The sequence below is a fragment of the Saimiri boliviensis genome, chromosome 9, assembly GCF_048565385.1.
Source record: "Saimiri boliviensis isolate mSaiBol1 chromosome 9, mSaiBol1.pri, whole genome shotgun sequence".
Taxonomy (NCBI): domain Eukaryota; kingdom Metazoa; phylum Chordata; class Mammalia; order Primates; family Cebidae; genus Saimiri; species Saimiri boliviensis.
Genome location: NC_133457.1, coordinates 67061177 through 67079624, shown reverse-complemented (window position 1 = coordinate 67079624; position 18448 = coordinate 67061177). Strand labels below are relative to the sequence as shown.

The window sequence follows — 18448 nt, the reverse complement described above, 5'->3', positions numbered from 1 at the left end:
TGAAAAGCACAAGCCGGGACAGCTAGGGCCCCAGGGGGCCCCGTCACAGATGCTGCTCGAATGACTTCAGGGCAGACTTGCACGTGGACTGGGCTGCAGATGCCTGCATCGTGTGTGTCTGTCCTCCCACTCTCATTTCACATACACTCGGGCTCACAAACACACATACACACAAAACAAATGCCGCTTTTAAGGCTAAACCTTTCTCTGGCTCTGGAGAAAGAGACTCCCCCTAATAAATCAACCGTCACTCAAAGAAAATTTCCACAACTCAAGGCAACTGCAGAAAAACGACTCTGACCCAATTTAGTTCCCGAATCTGCCCCTCTGTCTTCTCTAACACTTGCTCAGGACGGAAGCAAACGCCCCAGCACGTGCACACCCCCCCGTAGACACCTATGAAGTAAGGAGAAACACACTGAATCGATCCACGTCTCGTGAATGGGAGCTGCTGTCGTGTGACCAAATCCCCATTTCCAAAAATAATCCTGCAACTGAGAGAGCAAAGAAATCCCAAACCACGCTGCCTTCTGCGAGCTCATCCCTGTCTCCCAGAATGAGGAGGAAAAAGAGGGGGAAAACTGCACACCGACCGCCTTACGTAATGGTCTGCAGCTCTCTCGAGCTGATGGCAGCAGATTTATAACACGCCATAAATAGCTCCCTCTCCTGACACAGGAAACCAGGATAAGAGGCTGAGCGGCAGCGTCGGGGTCCAGCGGCCTCCTCCTGGGTTTACAATGGAACCTTTACGAGCAGAGCGCTCAGGCACAAAGCAAGTTCAGTGAGACCAGCTGGCCCAGGGCCAGCGAAGACGCACCACCTCAAAGACCCCAAAAAGCTAAGTCAGAATAAAAGTCTTGAATAAAACTTGGCTGTCGACTCCTGAGAGAGACAGCACTCCCAGGCCAGTGTAGGAATGCTGACTACAGAACACGGCTCGGCAAAGGGGCTTCCCCAGCAAACCGGGCCAACAGGGTTGCCCTTTGGGGTACACAGTGGCCTCTGGACACTTAATACTGCCAGCCAAGGGGCACAAGGCCAGCCTGAGAGGCAGCTGGCAGGATGAAGACAGTTTTCAGAGAAGCATCCCAGCAGGATGCTGTTACATGCCCCACCATAACTTCCAATCAGAAAATCAGAACCTGAAGCGGGGTTCTCTGCATTCCCAGAACACCAGGAGGAATTCTGGAAGCCAAAGCCAGGAAGAGTGGTAGGAGTGATAACCTGATCCCAAATCTCTGTGGGGTGGCTTGTTGGAAACTTGAGGCTCCAGGCTGAAAAGCTATTGCTTTGAAGAGGAAAACTTTGCCCAGGAAGGGCCAGATGTCCCGAAGCCCACACTGCCTGTGTCATCGCTCTGAGTGGCAGGGGGTCCCTGGGGGAGAAAAAAAGGGAGAAGAGAGAGTGGATTTTTTTTTTGAGACAGAGTTTCACCCAGACTAGAGTGTAATAAGCAAAATCTCAGCTCACTGCAACCTCCACTTCCCAGGTTCAAGCGATTCTCCCGCCTCAGCCTTCTGAGTAGCTGGAATTACAGGCATGCACCACCACGAGCAGCTAAGTTTTGTATTTTTAGTAGAGACAAGGTTTTACCGTGTTGGCCAGGCTGGTCTCAAACTCCTGACCTCAGGAGATCAGCCCGCCTCCATCTCCCTAGTGCTGGGATCACAGGCATGAGCCACCATGCCCTGCCAAGTGTGGGAATCCACATGGGGCCTCCTGCCTCCCAGTAAACAGGCCTGGATGAGGAATGAACCCCACCCGGGCAAAAACAGCGGCTGCCTAGCTGCCACCGCCTAGGATAAAGTTAACATGGCAGCTAGCGTGAGAAAGAGGTCCGGGAGTGTGAGCGACGGTGGGGGAGGAAAACAGGTCTGTCTGTGAGTCTTCCTTCGGGCCGGCTTTGCCTGTACTCCCTCTGGAGGAGGAACCTGGCTTTTAAAACATCAGGACTCCAGCAGGGAAAGGGCACAACTGGCTGCCATATTACCTCACCATGACCATGTGCCTGGCCAGGCCCGGGTGCATTACCCCAAGGAGTGTCCAAAATCCACAGGGCCACATCATCACCCTCCTCAGTCACCAGTGGGGAGACCGAGGCCGGAAGTAACTTGCCCACAGGTCTAAGAACCAACGGGTGAAGCTGGTGTTGAGCTCAAGCCCGTTTACTGCAACAGCGGCTGGTAAACATGCTAACAAACGCTTGGGAAACATCGGTGTACTTCATTGTGCTCTTACCCCACCAGTCACAGATTTAAAACTTAGCAGAACAAAAAGTTGGGACATAGAAAGAACACCCAGCAGGCACAAGCCACTGTGCCACACCTGCATCTTTAGCAAAGAAACTTCAGTGCTGGACGTGGTGGCTCATGCCTGTAATCCCAGCACTTTGGAAGACCAAGGCAGGAGGACTGCCTGAGCTCAGGAGTTGGAGACCAGGCTGGGCAACAAGTGAGACCTCATCTCTAACAAAAATAAACAAAAGTAGCCAGGTACAGTGGCACACACCGGTGGTCAAGCTACTGAGAGGCTGAGATGGGAGTCCTGCTTCAGACCAGGCGTCCAAGGCTGCAGTGAGCCATGATGGCACCACCACACTCTTGCCTAGGGGACAGAGCAAGACCCTGTCTCAAAACAACAGCAACAACAATAAACTTCAGTAATTAAAGTTTTCAGGAAAAAAAATCACTGGTAATCAAAGAAATGAAAAATAAAACAAGCATGAGCTACTAACATGTTCTCTGTCAAACTGGCATTAATTATAAATATAACCTGTGCTGCTGACAAGCTCACTCACACCCAGGAGCAATTCCAGTCCGGGAGCAGCGGCTCACGCCTGTAATCCCAGCACAGGCCGAGGCAGGCGGATCACCTGAGGTCAGGAGTCTGAGACCAGCCTGGCCAACATGATGAAACCCCATCCCTACTAAAAATACAAACATTAGCCAGGCGTGGTGGCGGGCACCTGCAATCCCAGCTACTGGGGAGGCCGAGGCTGGAGAATCGCTTGAACCTGGGAGGCAGAGGCTGCAGTAGCAGAGACTGCACCATTGCACTCTAGCCTGGGTGACAAGAATGAAACTCTGTCTCAAAAAAAAAAGCAATTCCACTTCCTTAATTATTTTCTAAGAAAAATCGTAACTGCATACAAAGATGTAACTTTTCTCAGCATTCATACAACTGTTAAAAATTGGAAAATAAAATGTCTAATAATACAGATTTTTATTAAATAAGGCCTGGTCATCCCGTATAACACATCTGCACATTTTTCGCCTCAACACCACATCCAGTGACACTGCAGAGAATGACATGGTAGCCAAGAAAAGACGCTCTCCGGAGAGATTCAGTGCGAAATGGCAGGTCACAGAACAAAGTGCAGAACACAGTATCTCTACTTAAATAGAGGTGAGACATGTACAATGTAATTAAAGAATATTTCCAGTAGAATTTCATCTTCGCAAGCAGCCCATCTCCACCCATCCCCACCCAGAGAACGACACCCAAGAGTCCTCAGTTACCCTCCTTATTAGGTCCTTGTTTGACCTCCAACGTGACAAACCCAGCCTTCCCTGTTGAGAGCTGGGTGAGCTCAGCATCACTGCACCATCCGACCCGCCCACAGCTTTCTTTTTCTGAGACAGGGTCTTGCTGTGTCACCCAGGCTGCAGTGCAGTAGCGCGATCACAGCTCACTGCAGCCTTGACCTCCCAGGCTAAAGCAATCCTCCCACCTCAGCCTCCCCTGTAGCTGGGACTACAGGCATGTACCACTGTGCCTGGCTAACTCTGTGTGTGTGTGTGTGTGTGTGTGTGTGTGTGTGTGTGTGTGTGTGTGTGTACAGAGTCGGGGTCTCACTATGCTGTTCAAACTCCTGTGCTCGGGTAATGCACCCACCTTGGCCTCCCAAAGTGCTGGGATTACAGGCATGAACCACCACGCCCAGCCTCCACAACTTTTAAACAACTGGATAAAAGCCCATCTCCTAACCATGACCACACAGACACAAATGCATTTCCTAAAGCATTTGCACTGTAAGTTCAAACCCTACAGGGACAGAAAGACACTGTCAGAACAGGTCACCGTACGACGTTGGCCAGGTGAAAGTCAGTTAACCCCTGCCACCCTCGGTTTTCTCATCTATAAAATGGGAAGCTGTTACAGGATTAACTGAACTAATACAATCATGCAAAGAAAAATGCACTCTAAGCATACAGTAAGTACTCAATAAATGACTGCTCTGCAGTTACCGCTGAGGTAATTTCCCAGAAGTAGTAAAGGCTAACTTGTTGGCGAAATGGAGAGCCTATTTCAATAGGTACCGTCCTGCAAACAGGCTACATACAAATTTCAAGTGCAGACTATGACATACCATTCCTTAAAGACTCACCTCTACCTGTTTTAGTTCACTGTTTTGACCTCAGTCCTGAAACATAGTAAAACTCAGTGAGTGCAGAATGAACTTAATGACTCACCCTTTATGCCCAAGGCACCAAAAAATAACCAATCCAACTCGTTTAACTACAGCTACGCGGTCTTCGTGCAGTGGCTCACGCCTGTAATCACAGGGCTTTGGGAGGCCAAGGCGGGAGGATCGTTTGAGGCCGAGAGTCTGAGACCAGCCTGGGCAACATAGTGAAACTCAGTCTCCACAAAAAATTAAAAAGAAGAAACGTTGCTGCAGGTGGTGGCACGCCTGGAGTCCAAAGCAGGAGGACACCTGGCACCTTGGAGTTCAGGGCTGCAGTGAGCTTCCATCTGCCCGGGGTGGCAGAGTAAGACCCTGTCTCTTTCTTTTCTTTTTCTTTTTTTCTTTTTTTTTTTTTTTTTTTTTTGAGATGGAGTTTTGCTCTCTGGCCCAGGCTGTAGTGCAACGGCATGATCTCGGTTCACCACAAACTCTACATTCCAGATTCAAGTGATTCTGCCGCCCCAGCCTCCTGAAAAGCTGGAATTACAGGCACCCACCATCATGGTGGGCTAATTTTTGTACTTTTGTAGAGACAGGGTTTCACCATGTTGGCCAGGATGTCTCAAACTCCTGACCCTGGGTGATCTGCTGGCTCAGCCTCCCACAGTGCTGGGATTCCAGGCGTGGTGAGCCTCTGTGCCTGGTTGCAAGAACCAGTTTCTAAATAAATAAATTTTTTGAAAATTCACATCAAAAAAGCTAATTGCCAAAAAAGAAAAAAAAATTAACATGACAGGCCAATTACAGATATACCACCCTATGAAGCAGCATGGCTATTCACCCGCCCATCTGTCGTGTTCGGAAACAAGAAGGAAGTGTGTAAGGGGTTCCTGACTAACGGCAGAGTGACAGGTCACCAGGTCTCACTGCCGGTAACTTCTGCAATTAACCTGCAAACCTTACCACGCCTGAAAAAGACAATCTCAGCCAAGCACCAAAGAAGAGCTGGAATTTTTTGTTTTAAGGCATGTATTTCGAAAAGCTTCATTTCTATTTCCATATTAGCTTCTCAGTGTGCACTGAACGACGGTGAAATCACAGCTGTGTGTTTTTGAAAACAGATTCTGCAGCTATGGAAACTGCAGTTGTCACTGTATTTTGACTTCACTGTAGGATCAAGTGAGAAGGAACATCTCAGCCTGGACACAGCCACTCAGCTACATAGCTTGTTCTTTTCAATAAAAAATGTGCTCAACCGTAACTGACAAAGTTCTCAAAGTCCTAATTTTCAGAACAAACGGTCCCACATCAAAGTTCCTTCAGTTAACAATCCCTACTTCAGATACATGTGTGGGAAAGTACCTGATCTTATTAATTCCAAATAATCCCTAGAGAGGCAAGCAGGGGTTTGCTTGGTCCACAAATAAAAGTCAGATTCCAGACTTAAATCAGCTTGACTGAAAAGAAGAAATTCTCTACAAAGCACTAACACAGGCATCTGGGAGACGACAGCTCAGTTTTTATCAGCCACTTTTGATAAGTAATCCAAAGCAGACCTCGGATTACTCAAGAAGTAGCTCAAATAATTAGGAATGTGTGGTATTGAGGGACAAAGCCAAGAGCCTCTGTATGAGAATGCCCAGGAAACAGTGCAGAGGGGCTAAAGGGAGCACGCCATCCCCCTCCTGCTCCCCAAAAAGGCACCCATAGCCTTTCTCATTGAAATGAGCAGGGTGGTTACCAGGAAACGGACCCAAACAGTTACGGACATACCAGGTGCAGAGTGACAGCTGGGCCTCGGCCGTGCCATGGGATGGCAAGATGGCCTCACTGGGCCTGATGAGCACCATGCATAAAGGCAATAGCAAGACAGGAAACGAAACCAGGAAACGCGCAGGCTGGGAGCTGCGTGCACGGCGGGCAGGGAGGACTGCATCTGCCCAGGGTAAGAAGTGCTGGCTCCTCAGGAGGGCACAGCTCATGCCCTTGCTCCTCTGGGTGGGCGTGGGGAGGGGCGAGGGGCGACATCCACACCCAGCCTTCCCATGCTGGGCTCTCTCTCTGTCTCTCCATGACCATCCCATTTCAGAGCAAGGGAATCCCTCCACGGCCTTAGGTGTAACACACTTCAGAGCTTCCGCTTCACAACTAAAACTTTACTTTTTTCTGAGACAGAGTCTTACTCTATTGCCCAGGCTGGAGTGCAGTGGCATGACCTCAGCTGACTGCAGCCTCGCCTCCCAGGTTCAAGTGATTCTCATGCTTCAGCCTCCCAAGCAGCTGGGCCGACAGGTGTGTGCCACCAAGCCTAACTAATCTTTGGATTTTTAGTAAACATGGGGTTTTGCCATGTTGGCCAGGCCGGTCTCAAACTCCTGGCCTCCAGTGATCTGTCCGTCTCAGCCTCCCAAAATGCTGGGATCACAGGCGTGAGCCACCATGCCCAACCCCAACAACTAAAACTTTAATGGGGGCTTGTTCTAGTGGAAGGCTGAGAAAGGCATTTTTGGCAGAAGGAATAAGAAAACCCTTTAAAAGCTCAACATGGAGTTAAGATTCAAGAGGTGGCCAGGTGTGATGGCTCACGCCTGTAATCCCAGCACTTTGAGAAGTTAAGGCAAGTGGATCATTTGAGCCCAGGAGCTGGGGACCAGCCTGGGCCATGTAGTGGGATGTCATCTCTATAAAAAAATTTAAAAATTTGCCGGGTATGGTGGCACATGCCTGTAATCGCAGATACTTGGGAGGCTGAGGTGGGAGGATGGCTTGGGCTCAGGAGCCCGAGGCTGCAGAGTCGTGATTGCGCCACTGCACTCCAGCCTGTGTGACAAAAGGAGACCCTGTTTCCTAAAAAACAAATAAATAAACTATTCTAGTACTTCCACAGTTCTGTGACCCAGTGATGCTGGGTAAAGGCTATTCCATTTGATATCATCTGATTAATATCAAACTGAATAGACTTCACCCAGCATAACTGCAGGTTGAGCACCCCAAATCTGAAAATTCAAAACCCCAAATGCTCCAGAATTCAAAACTCTTGAGCATTGGCATGGTGTTGAAAGGAAATACTCATTGCAGTGTTTTGGATTTCAGGTTTTCACATTTGAAATGTTCAATCAGCAAATATAATGCAAATTATATATATATTGCTGACATCTAAAACACTTCCGGTTCCAAGCAGTTTGGGAAAGGGATTTTGTTTTATGATGGAGTCTTGCTCGGTGGCCCAGGATGGAGTGCAGTGCTGTGATCTCAGCTCACCGCCCACTCCACCTCTCAGGTTCTGCCTCCTGAATAGGCTGGGATTACAGGTGTTCACACCCATGCCTGCCTAATTTTTTTAATGTATTTTTTAGTAGAGAGAGGGTTTCACTATGTTGACCAGGCTGGTCTTGAACTCCTGACCTCAACTGATCCACCCTTGGCCTCCAAAGTCCTGGGATTACAGATGTAAGCCTCCATGCCCCGCCTGTTTGTTTTGTTTCGTTTTTTTAAGTATCGCTACTTAACCCACTAAAAATATACCCTTACTATTCTATGGTAAAATTAATTCATAAATCATTATGAGAAAAGCTTTTCATTCCAGGAAGTCCAGCACAAATATTTTAACTTCAGTATTTTAGGAAACATTCTGTAATCTGCTTAACGTGTTTATCATGTACTTGTATTTCCATAGTAACTTCATAATGAAGCAACATTCACTCTAGGATATTAGGCTAGGATCACATGGTAGCTTCCTAGATTCTAGTTGATAATAGTTTAGAGTTCTTAGGAATTACATTTGGGTAATCAGACAGTTCAAAAATATGTTTTATTTCTTAGTCTTCCAACACTGACATGAGACTCTGTGAGAGAATTTTTTTTTTTTTTTTTTTTTTTTTTTTGAGACAGAGTCTCATTCTGTCGCCCAGGCTGGAGTACAGTGGCGCCATCTTGGCTCACTGCAACCTCTGCCACCCAGGTTCAAGTGATTCTCCTGTCTCAGTCTCCTGACTAGCTGAGACTACAGGCACGCACCACCATGCCAGGCTAATTTGTCTGTGTGTGTGTGTGTGTGTGTGTGTGTGTGTGTGTGTGTGTATTTTTAGTAGAGACGGGGTTTCATCATGTTGGCCAGTCTGGTCTTGATCCCTTGACCTTGTGATCCACCTGCCTCAGCTTCCCAAAGTGCTGGGATTACTTACAGGTATGAGCCACCGTGCCCGGCCTTTTTTTTAAGAGTGTCACTCTGTCACCAAGGCTGGAGTACAGTGGCACAATCTCAGCTCACTGCAAGCTCTGCCTCCCAGGTTCAAGCAATCATCCCACCTCAGCCTCCCAAGCAACTGGGGCTGCAGGTGTGTACCACCAGGCCTGGCTAGTTTTTGTAATTTTTGTAGAGACAGAATTTTGCTGTGTTGCCCAGGCTGGTCTCAAACTCCTGACCACAAGTGATTTGCCCACCTCCCAAAGTGCTGGGATTCCAGGCACAAGCCACGACATTCAGTCATGCCTTTTCAAAAGAGCAAGAACTCCACCACAAAGGCATTTCGGGTTGTGGTGGGAAAAATCTACTGACAGACACAACCGGGACGCTCCTTCAGCCACAGCCCAGGGCAGGGCTTGGCAAACGTTTCCCATAAAGAGGAAAACATTAACTATTTCAGGCTTTGGGGGCAACATAGTCTCTGCTGTAACTCAGCAGCTGTAGCAGGAAGGCAGTCACAGAAAATACGGAAGTGAGTGAGTGTGGTTGTGTCTCAGTAAAACTTTATTTATAACAGCAGGCAGGGGCATTGATTTGACCCAGAGGCCAATTTGCTGACCCATGGTCTGGGAGAATAAGCAGTGGATTTGGAACTGAAAAACAGGCCTGGAATTCTGACTTTACTACTCACTACCAGTGTGACCTTGTTTGAGTTTCTTAAAATTTCTAAGTGTCTCTTCCATTTCTCAAAAACGGGACCATGTCATCCAACTCCTGAGGTCATTCTGGGGAGTGAGGTGATAAGGTGAAAGTGAGCGCACATCCCCTCATCAGACAAACATGCCTTCGCTGCAGTGCAGAGCCTGGAGAACAGCTCAGGGGGCTGCAGGGAAGTCCCACCAAGGGACACTAGGGGACACAAGGTTGGAAAACACACCGAAGACTTCACCGATGAGAATCACACGATGCAGCAGCAGCCTCAAGTCTCTGTTAAAGACCTACCATTGTTTTGCTTTTTCTTAACAGCAAAATACTTTCTTTGTTTTTTGTTTTGTTTTGTTTTGACGTGGAGTCTTACTCTGTCACCCAGGCTGCAGTGCAGTGGCACGTTCTCCGCCCACTGCAATCTCTGCCTCTCAGGTTCAGGCAATGCTCCTGCCTCAGCCTGCCAAGTAGCTGGGACTACAGGCGTGTGCCACTATGCCTGGCTAATTTTTGTATTTTCAGTGGAGACGGAGTTTTACCATGTTGGTCAGGCTGGTCTTGAACTCCTGACCTCAAGTGATCCACCCGCCTCAGCCTCCCAAGTGCTGGGATTACAGGCATGAGCCACCACGCCCGGCAATACTTTGTTTTAAGGCACAGAGACAGCGCTGACACAAACTGTTTCACAAACCCTATTTCACACAAAGTCGCATGCCTGGTCAGTGAAAAGGCAAATAAAAAGCCGGCAGCATGAACAAGCCTCAGAGGTGTCATTACTCAAATACAAAGTTTTTCAGAGACGTAGCAACATCTTCATGCTGTATTTAAGCTGGTTTTTTTATTTAGCATTCTGAACTGTTAAATAATAAACAGTCTCTGAGACAGGCATGTTTTTAATGCTAAAAGTATAATATTTAAACATGTGGATGCAAGCTGCATTTTTCTGAAATTGGCTGTAGCATGAAAAACATGATTCAAATTAAGATCTATCCTCAGCCAAAGAAATCAAAAGCCCTGAAGCGTTTTGTTCACACCTCCGCTAATACAGCACCCCTTTATAATACCGGGAGTCCCCAAAGGGACTGAGGGCTCCGCAAGAGTGCCACAGCATTCCAGTCCTGCTTCTGGGAGACCGCACCTCGTCCACAGCGGGGTGGGCGTGTTGGAAGGTGAGCGCCTGCCACCGACAAGACCTTGAGGGCCGCAGGATTCCAGCCACAGGTGCGCGGCTCTCGCTCAGCCGTGACTCCTCCTGCAATTTCAACGTCCCCTTCTCCCGGCTGGGCAGCCTGAGCCAGAAGCAGCTGTCCCAGAGCCTCCCCGAGACAGCTGCATGCAGAGGGATGGGTCAGCATCAGCCTGGAAGGGAGTGGCTTCCCTCCTGAGCCCGGGCGTGAGCGCCCATGGCTGCCATCATTTGAATCGAATATCCCCTTCCGAAATAACCTGGACCACTTCCAGGGCAAAGAACTGCTGAGGAAAATCAAATCCCTGCAGACGGGTAGACGGATGCTCCTGATTCATTAGTTAATGCAGGGTGTGTTAGTTAACGCAGTGCTGTGTTAGTTAACGCAGTGGTGTGTTAGTTAATGCAGTGGTATGTTAGTTATATGTTAACGCAGTCGTGTGTTAGTTAATGCAGTGGTGTGTTAGCTAACGCAGTGGTATGTTAGTTATATCTTAGTTAACGCAGTGGTGTGTTTGTTAGTTAACGCAATGGTGTGTTAGTTAATGCAGTGGTATGCTAGTTAACGCAGTGGTATGTTTGTTAGTTAACGCAGTGGTATGTTAGTTATATGTTAGTTAACGCAGTGGTGTGTTAGTTAACGCAGTGGTATGTTAGTTATATGTTAGTTAATGCAGTGGTGTGTTAGCTGACGCAGTGGTGTGTTACTTAATGCACTGGTATGTTGGTTAACGTACTGGTATACATTGTTGGTGTTCTCGTTTGTGAATTAGATGGAAAAAAAGTGAGATGACTTGGCATCACCCAAGCCAAAGCGAACATTCCCAAATTCTCTGGTATTTGTATTTGCACAGAATGGAATTATCACATGATGGCTGGGATTTCTATATTAAGTATCTCAGGCCAATCTTCTACTAAATAAAGTTCAAGTGGCACTGGGTTCACATGACACTCAGAGCTCTCGAGCAGCTGACTGCTCTCCCCATATCTCCTGCTTTGGAACCTCAGCTTCAGAGTAGCTCCTTGCCTTCTTCTGCCCGGGCCAGAGTCCACTCTGTATCCAGGACATAGAAATGTGATGAGCTATAAAAAGACTGACAGACATCAGGGCTGTCTCCCTCGCACTGTGTGTGTGTGTGTGTGTGTGTGTGTGTGTGCGCGCGCGCGCGCGTGCCTGTGTGTGTGCATGTGTGCATGAATGCACAGAAGCACACCATCACTCTTGAGACTTAAGGTCATTGGTTACGTAAGATGTTAACATCAGTGGAAGCTGGGTCAAGGGTGTGTGGAAACTCTCTGCACTCTTTTTGTAATTCTGTAAATCTAAAATTATGCCATAACAAAGAACTTATAAAAACACACTCTTCTGTCAGCTTCAAGGCCTAAAGCACACCACTGAGGTTTTCACGGTGTCCTTCAGCATAAGTCCTAAGTCCCTTGGAGGGTCAGTTTATTTAGCCCTAAATGAACCTGATGAGATCCCCAAAAGACTTCAAAATAAAACAAACAGAAACAGGCCGGGCGCGGCGGCTCACGCCTGTAATCCCAGCCTTTTGGGAGGCCGAGGCGGGCGGATCACCTGAGGCCAAGAGTTCAAGATCAGCCTGGCCAACATAGAAAAACCCCATCTCTACTAAAAATACAAAAAAGTAGCCGGGCGTGGTGACAGATGCCTGGAATCCCAGCTACTCAGGAGGCTGAAGCAGGAGAACTGCTTGAACTCGGGAGGCTGAGGTTGCAGCGAGCTGAGATCACACCACTGCACTCGGCCTGGATAACAAGAGCAAAACTCTGTCTCAAAAAAGAAAAAAAAAAAAAACCACTGACAAACAGGTGTGATATTAATACGATAACGTTCACATTAAGGATTATTCCCAATGACAGACTGAGACTATAAACCGTGAGATTGCTAAGGGACCGTGCCTGGAAAAGAGGCCGTCCTTTACACTGCTCTCCCGTCCCACAGCTTCAGAGTCACCCGTCTCCCTCCTTCCTGCTCCTCAGAACCCACGGGTCTTAGTCTTGCTGTTTCCTCTGCCTGGAACCTCCCTTTACACCACCCGCCCTTACCCACTGCCACCCTCCACCCACCCATCCCCCGCCCCACCGTCATGCTGTGGCCATCTCTGTTTCTTCAGATCTTAGCTGACACCTTAACCCCTCAGCACCCCCTCCTTTATTTTTCTTTTTAGAAGCGATTCCCTCTAATATACTACAATACACTCATTTGTTTATTTCCCCTGTCCCTCAAATAGAATGTAAGCTCCATGTGGGTGGAGATTTTGTGTTTTTCGTTCACTGCTAACATGATTTCTTAAAAACCTCTGGGCCGTCCCCCTATGAGCTTATTAACATGGGTCTCTGGAATCATTAAGATTTTAAAAAAGATAAGACATTTTTTACGCAGGAGGAAAGAAAGAACTCATTAATCAAACAAGTACTTTCAGAACTGCTATGTACCTATAACTGTGTCCCCATGCTTTAAATACTGTATTACTGCCTGTACTAAGTATATGCTACTGTACATAAATTATTTCACTCATTTCTCAATGACCTGTGAAGTTTAAGAAGTAGGCATTATTATTCCCATTGCACAAAGGAAGAAATTGAAATACCACAAGTAAAACAGTGAAGCCAGGACAGAAATCTAAGTTACCCCGTATCTTGCCTAGAGGAGCTTCCATCACAGCTAGCTATCTCTCTGTAGAAGAATAAAAATACTCTGAAATCAGTCACTTTTAATTTTTTTCCTAGAAAACAATAAGGTTTCTGAGTTGGATGAGGTTTTTAATAAAAGACAAATATCCGGGAAAACTGTACATGACCCATCACATCTATTCTTGCAGGAAAATGCACAGGTATGTCCACCAGGGAGAAGGAAACACCTGAAGCCTGCTGACAGGCATGGGAAGAAACAGCCCACAGTTCTGTTTTAGCCACTGTTTTGAAAATTTTACTAGAATTCATAAAAACTACCAGAAAGATTACTGGTGAAGACAAGTCACTATCTTTCTAAAATTTGGTGGACTCAGGTCCCATCCTGGAGTGGAGAGCTGAGGTGGGAATCTCAAAATCTGTATACACACAGAAGCACACGTGCCAGGGCCCTGAAGTCCCAGCCTGGGCAGCAGAAAGACACTCGTCTCTAATAAAAATTTCTAAAAATTAGCCACACATGGTGGTGCACGCCTATAGTCCCAGCCACTCGGGAAGCTGGGGTGGAAAGTTACTTGAGTCTAGGAGGTGGAGGTGGAGGTTACAGCAAGCCATGATTGTACCACTGCACTCCAGCCAGGCAACAGAACGAGATTCTGTCTAAAAAGGAAGTTCCCTGAAGTCCAAAGCCTACTTCTATCGTATGTATGTATGCGTGCATGTATACACACACATCCATGTGTAAGCACATGCATACACACCTGGATTTATTTTAAATTCAGTAAATGAGCACTTTATCCTTTAAAAAGAGCTACAGCACAAACGACAGACGGTAAAGGGCAGACCTCTTAAGATACACATTTTAGTATCTCTCAAACTACGTTTTGTCTTACAGCCAATGGTCCTTTCCTGTGCTTACTCTGGCATTTTTGCTTTCTTAGAGGTACATAAGGCAATGGTGCATCTTATGATCTGCTGCGTGTGGGGGTGGGAGTTCCGCGCAATGATTCAAATGGACCACCAAATGATGGGCAAGGCCACGGCGGACACGAAAGGGGGACCCCTGTGTTGCCAGGAGGCCGGACAGGATGACTGCAGAGGCTCCCTCCGTGCTCTCTCTTTCTCTCTGCCTAACAAATCGCTCTTTGTAAAAAAATAAATCAAAATAAAGGCTCCCTCCAGTCCTCAGTTATCATAATAAAGATGAACATGATGAAATGAAATTCAAGAGCAAAAGCATACTCACAAACAGACCTTATCTTCGTCAATCGGCACAACTGCCAGAACGCATGAGTACTGCCTGTATTTTAAAGAAGAGGCTCCACGGAGCCTTTTCCCCAAAGCGGCCACAGGTCTGACTTCTCAATGGAATGCCCACCGCGGCAGAGCAGCAGGAGAAGCAGCAGCCAAGCCAGGACTCAAAGGTGGCAACGATAACCGACCAGGGGACAAAGGGCACGTGTGAGAAGGAGTGAAGGAGGAAGTGATGCCCCAGCTCCGCTTCACCAGGAAGCTGGCCGAAGGACACGTTCGGGTTCACTGGCATTTAAAATGAAAACGCCTTTCAGTTAGTTGAATTTTCTGGTTTATTCACACGGTATGGGCCATGTGTGAGGTGAACCAGGGGGAGTTCTCCAGGGACAGGACACTGGATGGAGGAGCGACATGCGGCCTCCCCGACATGCAGGTGGGAGGGAGCCAACCCCAGAATCTGAGTTCTTCCGCTCCCTCTCTGCCTGGCCACACACGGCGGGTCAGTGCTCGCCTTCCGGCAGGTTCTCCTCAGATCACAAGATGAGGGCAGCACACACAGCATCGCCAGCAACGCATGGCAGGACCCACCCCGGAAGGCTGCAGCCGACCTGTTCTGATCCCAGCGGGCCCAGTCAGAACTACAGCAGAGGGAACCGGCCAGTCAACACCCTCCTGACACCTCCTCAACCCCACCCAGCATACTGCAAAGGAGACTTAAGAATGGAACGAATGGCCAGGCGCGGTGGCTCAAGCCTGTAATCCCAGCACTTTGGGAGGCTGAGGCGGGGGGATCACGAGGTCAAAAGATCGAGACCATCCTGGTCAACATGGTGAAAACCTGTCTCTACTAAAAATACAAAAAATAGGCTGGGCATGGTGGCGTGTGCCTGTAATCCCAGCTACTCAGGAGGCTGAGGCAGGAGAATTGCCTGAACCCAGGAGGCGGAGGTTGCGGTGAGCCGAGATCGCGCCATTGCACTCCAGCCTGGGTAACAGGAGTGAAACTCCGTCTCAAAAAAAAAAAAAAAAAAGAATGGAATGAAATCTGGATGGAAGGAAGTGTGGCAGAGATGGATGAATGAGAACTGGCAATTTCTGTTATTCCCACCATTCACCCACCCTTCCCTCCCTCCTCCCTCCTCCCTCCCTCATCCCTTTTTTCCTCCCTCCTCCCTCCTTTCCTCCCTTCCTTCCTTCTCTTCTCCCCTTCTTCCCTTCCTCTTTTCCTCCCTTCCTTCCGTTCCTTCCTTCCCTCCTTCTTTCCCTCCCTCATCCCTTCTTCCCTCCTCCCTCCTTCCTTCCTTCCTCCTCCCTCCCTTCCTCCCTTCCTCCTTTGCTCCCTTCGTTTCTTTCCTTCCTTCCCTCCCTCCTCCCTCCCTCCTCCCTCCGCTCTCCTCCCTCCCTCCCTCCTTCCTTCCCAAAGCAGCACCATGAGCCTCCTGTCAGGCACAAAACTGGATCCCAGCCCTCCAGGAGCTCGTGGTCCATCCATATTTACATAACAATATTTCACTTTCCTCAGTATCCAAAGTAACCCTGGACAGCCAGGTGATCTAAATAGCTGAGAGGAATTTGGAGTGCTTTTAATGACTGCGCCTAGAAATGCAGCACTGCCCCACTTCCCGCCTGCATCATCGCTGCCAACCAGGAGGCTGCTCTTTCGGAATCAGCCAGACTGCCAGAAGGTGCCCTTCACCAGCCCCTGCTCTATTCATAGCAGCTGTGCAGGGCTCAGGTTACAGGCTGGTTCACATCCACGGAAAACTGGCTTCTCTCACTGAGACCATTCTGGTACTTTACTTTGTCTCTGACACAAGATTTTCATTTTATTTTTAACACTCTAATACTGGAAATAGAAATGTTGAGCTAAAGGTATAAAGAAGGACGCAGAATCACCTATTATTATAATCAGGGCCAGGAAAAAGTGAGGACTGTGAATTCAAAAATACGAAGCACTCAATATTGTATCCTCACATGACACACACTTAAAGGTTAACATAGAAAAACGCATACGTTCATGTTGCACTTGGGACAATATTAAAAAGTGGGAATTTTTACCTTTTTTCTAGATTTCTGAGTGAACAAAAGAATGTTTTTAATTTCAAAATTTCTAATAACTCTCCAGGGTAAATTAATCTATTTAATAATCAGTTAATACATTTGCTCAATATAATTTTAAATTCAACTATATAAAATATTTCCATTTATTTTGAAACATTTTCAATGTCTGTTACCCAAGAATTATTTCAATAATCATTCCAAAAGTCAACAAGCCAATAAAAAAATGCTCAGCATCATTACCCATCAGGGAAACGCAAACCAAAACCACAGTGAGATACCACTTCGCACCCACCAGGATGTCAATAATCAAAAAGAGAAAACAACGAGACTTCCAAGGGAATGAATGTGTCTTCTTCCAGGCACCAGGCCACAGAGGACTGTGAAGTCCTTGGTTCTTGGTCTGGATGTACAACTGACTCACTGGTGAGGTGACCTGCGGTTAGTACTTTCTGATTCTCCTACTTAAATACCCACAGCTTCCCTTCGTTGCTAAATAAAACCCAAGCTCCTTGCTATTGTACACAGGGCTGCAATGAACATATGTGTGCATGTGTCTTTACAGTAGAACGATTTATAGTTCTTTGGGTATATACCCGGTAATGGGATTGCTGAGTCCAATGGAATTTCTATTTCTAGATCCTTGAGGAATCGCCAGTGTCTTCCACAGTGGTTGAACTAATTAACACTCCCACTAACAGTGTAAAAGTGTTCCTGTTTCTCCACATCCTCTCCAGTGTCTGTTGTCTCCAGATTTTTTAATGATCGCTATTATAACTGGCGTGAGATGGTATCTCAGTGTGGTTTTGATTTGCATTTCTCTAATGACCACCAAATGCCCATCAACGATAGACTAGACAAAGAAAATGTGGTAAATATACACCATGGAATACTATGCAGCCATAAAAAACGATGAGTTTGTATCCTTTGCAGGGACTTGGATGAATCTGGAAACCATCATTCTCAGCAAACTGATACAAGAACAGAAATCAAACACCGCATGTTCTCACTCATAGGTGGGTGTTGAACAATGAGAACATGTGGACTCAGGGAGAGCAGCATCACACACTGGGGGCAGTTGGAGGGGTAGGGGAGAGACAGTGGGGGGGTGGGGAGGGAGGGGAGGGGTAACATGGGGAGAAATGCCAGATATAGCATGCACCTAAAGTTAAATAAATAAATAAATAAATAAATAAAAACCCAAGCTCCTGATTCCGGCTTGCAAGGCTCTCGGACTACACCCTGTACCTGCCTGTCCTTGCCTCTCCCTGCCAGGCTGGGCACCAGATGGGGAAGGACAGCCTTCTGCTCTTTCATCACCAGATGGGTCACAACACCAGCCAGGCCTGACTCCCCAGTCAAAGGGGTGCTGAAGGAGGTCGCTCACTTCACAGGTATTTTTTGATCATGTTGACAAAATGCTCAGCACAGTACCTGGCACATAAGGAGCCCTGAATAATTCACTATTTACCTGAATAAATAATGGTCGCTGTTATTACTAATGGTTTTCATCATTCACCTAAATAAATGGTAGCTGTTATCACTGCCACAGACGCACACACTCAAACGTTAGTTTGCTCCATAAGCACGGATTGCTGTCCATCCTGAATCCCCAACACCCCAACGTAGCACTAGCAGGTGCTCACAGAACGCGCTCACTCCACGATATCGGCCTTAGGGAACCGGGGAGATTCAGGGAGAGCCAGAGAGCTTAGAGAAACTTCAGTTAAACGCACAAGAGACCTTTGTGCGTCCAAGTATCTTCTGTCATAGTTTAAGCAAGGGTCAGGGTAGTGGGCTGCCTGCAGGGCCAGAGATTTTAGCTCCCAGTCATGTGGGACGCACAGTCCATTCTTCAAAGGTAATCGTAAGCAAAGGTGCTCCTCGGCACGTGGGGGTTTCATTTTCACTTGGCGAGGGAGGGGAAAGGCAGCGTGATGGACGTGGGACACTCCCTCACCTGGGCGGCTCGGGCCTACTATCCCGGACCAGC

At 47.6% G+C, this 18448-nt stretch overlaps 1 protein-coding gene across 3 annotated transcripts in view; it reads right to left on the bottom strand.

Moving 5' to 3' along the window:
- Positions 1-18448, bottom strand: part of TRAK1 (trafficking kinesin protein 1) — a 200862-nt gene that overhangs the window by 140439 nt on the left and 41975 nt on the right. Inside the window, exon 1 of one of the 3 annotated variants that reach the window (XM_074406087.1) lies at positions 10441-10520. The exons of the other annotated variants lie outside the window; for them this stretch is intronic. The gene's annotated coding sequence lies outside the window, so the exon portion shown is untranslated. Of the gene's footprint in view, positions 1-10440; positions 10521-18448 lie in introns of those variants that run through there. 3 annotated transcript variants of the gene reach the window in all.